The sequence below is a fragment of the Vanacampus margaritifer genome, unplaced genomic scaffold, assembly GCF_051991255.1.
Source record: "Vanacampus margaritifer isolate UIUO_Vmar unplaced genomic scaffold, RoL_Vmar_1.0 HiC_scaffold_25, whole genome shotgun sequence".
In the NCBI taxonomy this organism is placed as follows: Eukaryota; Metazoa; Chordata; class Actinopteri; order Syngnathiformes; family Syngnathidae; genus Vanacampus; species Vanacampus margaritifer.
The window spans coordinates 315,901-321,165 of record NW_027520735.1 but is presented as its reverse complement, the minus strand read 5'-3'; positions in this window follow the sequence as shown (position 1 = coordinate 321,165).

Below are 5,265 nucleotides of genomic sequence, written 5' to 3'. Positions count from 1 at the left end.
TTACATTAGGGTTAGGGTTTCAAACTAGGGTTTTGCATTAGGGTTAGGGTTTCAAACTAGGGTTTCAAATTAGTGTTAGGGTTTCAAACTAGTGTTTTACATTAGGGTTAGGGTTTCAAACTAGGGTTTCAAATTAGGGTTATGTTTCAAACTAGTGTTTAAAATTAGGGTTAGGGTTTCAAACTAGGGTTTTTATATTAGGGTTAGGGTTACAAACTAGGGTTTAACATTAGGGTTAGGGTTTCAAACTAGGGTTTTACATTAGGGTTAGGGTTTCAAACTAGGGTTTTACATTAGGGTTAGGGTTACAAACTAGGGTTTTACATTAGGGTTAGGGTTTCAAACAAGGGTTTTGCATTAGGGTTAGGGTTTCAAACTAGGGTTTCAAATTAGGGTTAGGGTTTCAAACTAGGGTTTCAAATTAGGGTTACGGTTTCAAACTAGGGTTTTACATTAGGGTAAGTGTTTCAAACTAGGGTTTCAAATTAGCGTTACGGTTTCAAACTAGTGTTTTACATTAGGGTTAGTGTTTCAAACTAGGGTTTTACATTAGGGTTAGGGTTACAAACTAGGGTTTTACATTAGAGTTAGGGTTTCAAACTAGGGTTTTGCATTAGGGTTAGGGTTTCAAACTAGGGTTTTACGTTAGGGTTAGGGTTTCAAACTAGGGTTTTGCATTAGGGTTAGGGTTTCAAACTAGGGTTTCAAATTAGGGTTAGGGTTTCAAACTAGTGTTTTACATTAGGGTTAGGGTTTCAAACTAGGGTTTTACATTAGGGTTAATGCTTCAAACTAGGGTTTTACATTAGGGTTAGGGTTTCAAACTAGGGTTTACCATTAGGGTTAGGGTTTCAAACTAGGGTTTTACATTATGGTTAGGGTTTCAAACTAGGGTTTTACCTTAGGGTTAGGGTTACAAACTAGGGTTTTACATTAGGGTTAGGGATTCAAACTAGGGTTTTACGTTAGGGTTAGGGTTTCAAACTAGGGTTTTATATTAGGGTTAGGTTTTCAAACTACGGTTTCAAATTAGGGTTAGGGTTTCAAAGTAGGGTTTAACATTAGGGTTAGGGTTTCAAACTAGGGTTTCAAATTAGGGTTAGGGTTACAAACAAGGGGTTTTACATTAGGGCAAGTGTTTCAAACTAGGGTTTTACATTAGGGTTAGGGTTTCAAACTAGGGTTTTACGTTAGGGTTAGGGTTTCAAACTAGGGTTTAACATTAGGGTTAGGGTTTCAAACAAGGGTTTTACATTAGGGTTAATGCTTCAAACTAGGGTTTTACATTAGGGTTAGGGTTTCAAACTAGGGTTTAACATTAGGGTTAGGGTTTCAAACTAGGGTTTTTATATTAGGGTTAGGGTTACAAACTAGGGTTTAACATTAGGGTTAGGGTTTCAAACTAGGGTTTTACATTAGGGTTAGGGTTTCAAACTAGGGTTTTACATTAGGGTTAGGGTTACAAACTAGGGTTTTACATTAGGGTTAGGGTTTCAAACAAGGGTTTTGCATTAGGGTTAGGGTTTCAAACTAGGGTTTCAAATTAGGGTTAGGGTTTCAAACTAGGGTTTCAAATTAGGGTTACGGTTTCAAACTAGGGTTTTACATTAGGGCAAGTGTTTCAAACTAGGGTTTCAAATTAGCGTTACGGTTTCAAACTAGTGTTTTACATTAGGGTTAGTGTTTCAAACTAGGGTTTTACTTTAGGGTTAGGGTTACAAACTAGGGTTTTACATTAGGGTTAGGGTTTCAAACTAGGGTTTTGCATTAGGGTTAGGGATTCAAACTAGGGTTTTACATTATGGTTAGGGTTTCAAACTAGGGTTTTACGTTAGGGTTAGGGTTTCAAACTAGGGTTTAACATTAGGGTTAGGGTTTCAAACAAGGGTTTTACATTAGGGTTAATGCTTCAAACTAGGGTTTTACATTAGGGTTAGGGTTTCAAACTAGGGTTTTACATTAGGGTTAGGGTTACAAACTAGGGTTTTACATTAGGGTTAGGGTTTCAAACAAGGGTTTTGCATTAGGGTTAGGGTTTCAAACTAGGGTTTCAAATTAGGGTTAGGGTTTCAAACTAGTGTTTTACATTAGGGTTAGGGTTTCAAACTAGGGTTTCAAATTAGGGTTACGGTTTCAAACTAGGGTTTTACATTAGGGTTAGTGTTTCAAACTAGGGTTTCAAATTAGCGTTACGGTTTCAAACTAGTGTTTTACATTAGGGTTAGGGTTTCAAACTAGGGTTTTACATTAGGGTTAGGGTTACAAACTAGGGTTTTACATTAGGGTTAGCGTTTCAAACTAGGGTTTTGCATTAGGGTTAGGGATTCAAACTAGGGTTTTACGTTAGGGTTAGGGTTTCAAACTAGGGTTTTATATTAGGGTTAGATTTTCAAACTAGGGTTTCAAATTAGGGTTAGGGTTTCAAACTAGGGTTTAACATTAGGGTTAGGGTTTCAAACTAGGGTTTCAAATTAGGGTTAGGGTTACAAAGAAGGGGTTTTAGATTAGGGTTAGGGTTTCAAACTAGGGTTTAACATTAGGGTTAGGGATTCAAACTAGAGTTTAACATTAGGGTTAGGGTTTCAAACTAGGGTTTTACATTAGTGTTAGGGTTTCAAACTAGGGTTTTACATTAGGGTTAGGGTTACAAAGAAGGGGTTTTAGATTAGGGTTAGGGTTTCAAACTAGGGTTTCAAATTAGGGTTAGGGTTTCAAACTAGTGTTTTACATTAGGGTTAGGGTTTCAAACTAGGGTTTCAAATTAGGGTTACGGTTTCAAACTAGGGTTTTACATTAGGGTTAGTGTTTCAAACTAGGGTTTCAAATTAGGGTTACGGTTTCAAACTAGGGTTTTACATTAGGGTTAGGGATTCAAACTAGGGTTTTACATTAGGGTTAGGGTTACAATCTAGGGTTTTACATTAGGGTTAGGGTTTCAAACTAGGGTTTTGCATTAGGGTTAGGGATTCAAACTAGGGTTTTACGTTAGGGTTAGGGTTTCAAACTAGGGTTTTATATTAGGGTTAGGTTTTCAAACTACGGTTTCAAATTAGGGTTAGGGTTTCAAACTAGGGTTTAACATTAGGGTTAGGGTTGCAAACTAGGGTTTTACATTAGGGTTAGGGTTTCAAACTAGGGTTTTGCATTAGGGTTAGGGTTTCAAACTAGGGTTTCAAATTAGTGTTAGGGTTTCAAACTAGTGTTTTACATTAGGGTTAGGGTTTCAAACTAGGGTTTCAAATTAGGGTTATGTTTCAAACTAGTGTTTAAAATTAGGGTTAGGGTTTCAAACTAGGGTTTTTATATTAGGGTTAGGGTTACAAACTAGGGTTTAACATTAGGGTTAGGGTTTCAAACTAGGGTTTTACATTAGGGTTAGGGTTTCAAACTAGGGTTTTACATTAGGGTTAGGGTTACAAACTAGGGTTTTACATTAGGGTTAGGGTTTCAAACAAGGGTTTTGCATTAGGGTTAGGGTTTCAAACTAGGGTTTCAAATTAGGGTTAGGGTTTCAAACTAGGGTTTCAAATTAGGGTTACGGTTTCAAACTAGGGTTTTACATTAGGGTAAGTGTTTCAAACTAGGGTTTCAAATTAGCGTTACGGTTTCAAACTAGTGTTTTACATTAGGGTTAGTGTTTCAAACTAGGGTTTTACATTAGGGTTAGGGTTACAAACTAGGGTTTTACATTAGAGTTAGGGTTTCAAACTAGGGTTTTGCATTAGGGTTAGGGATTCAAACTAGGGTTTTACGTTAGGGTTAGGGTTTCAAACTAGGATTTTATATTAGGGTTAGGTTTTCAAACTACGGTTTCAAATTAGGGTTAGGGTTTCAAAGTAGGGTTTAACATTAGGGTTAGGGTTTCAAACTAGGGTTTCAAATTAGGGTTAGGGTTACAAACAAGGGGTTTTACATTAGGGTTAGGGTTTCAAACTAGGGTTTAACATTAGGGTTAGGGTTTCAAACTAGGGTTTTTATATTAGGGTTAGGGTTACAAACTAGGGTTTAACATTAGGGTTAGGGTTTCAAACTAGGGTTTTACATTAGGGTTAGGGTTTCAAACTAGGGTTTTACATTAGGGTTAGGGTTACAAACTAGGGTTTTACATTAGGGTTAGGGTTTCAAACAAGGGTTTTGCATTAGGGTTAGGGTTTCAAACTAGGGTTTCAAATTAGGGTTAGGGTTTCAAACTAGGGTTTCAAATTAGGGTTACGGTTTCAAACTAGGGTTTTACATTAGGGCAAGTGTTTCAAACTAGGGTTTCAAATTAGCGTTACGGTTTCAAAGTAGTGTTTTACATTAGGGTTAGTGTTTCAAACTAGGGTTTTACATTAGGGTTAGGGTTACAAACTAGGGTTTTACATTAGGGTTAGGGTTTCAAACTAGGGTTTTGCATTAGGGTTAGGGATTCAAACTAGGATTTTACGTTAGGGTTAAGGTTTCAAACTAGGGTTTTATATTAGGGTTAGGTTTTCAAACTACGGTTTAAAATTAGGGTTAGGGTTTCAAACTAGGGTTTAACATTAGGATTAGGGTTTCAAACTAGGGTTTTACATTAGGGTTAGGGTTTCAAACTAGGATTTTGCATTAGGGTTAGGGTTTAAAACTAGGGTTTCAAATTAGGGTTAGGGTTTCAAACTAGTGTTTTACATTAGGGTTAGGGTTTCAAACTAGGGTTTCAAATTAGGGTTACGGTTTCAAAATAGGGTTTTACATTAGAGTTAGTGTTTCAAACTAGGGTTTCAAATTAGGGTTACGGTTTCAAACTTTGGTTTTACATTAGGGTTAGGGATTCAAACTAGGTTTTTACGTTAGGGCTAGGGTTTCAAACTCGGTTTTCAAATTAGGGTTAGGGTTACAAACTAGGGTTTTACATTAGGGTTAGGGTTTCAAACTAGGGTTTTACGTTAGGGTTAGGGTTTCAAACTAGCGTTTAACATTAGGGTTAGGGTTTCAAACAAGGGTTTTACATTAGGGTTAATGCTTCAAACTAGGGTTTTACATTAGGGTTAGGGTTTCAAACTAGGGTTTTACATTAGGGTTAGGGTTACAAACTAGGGTTTTACATTAGGGTTAGGGTTTCAAACTAGGGTTTTGCATTAGGGTTAGGGTTTCAAACTAGGGTTTCAAATTAGGGTTAGGGTTTCAAACTAGTGTTTTACATTAGGGTTAGGGTTTCAAACTAGGGTTTCAAATTAGGGTTACGGTTTCAAACTAGGGTTTTACATTAGGGTTAGTATTTCAAACTAGGGTTTCAAATTAGCG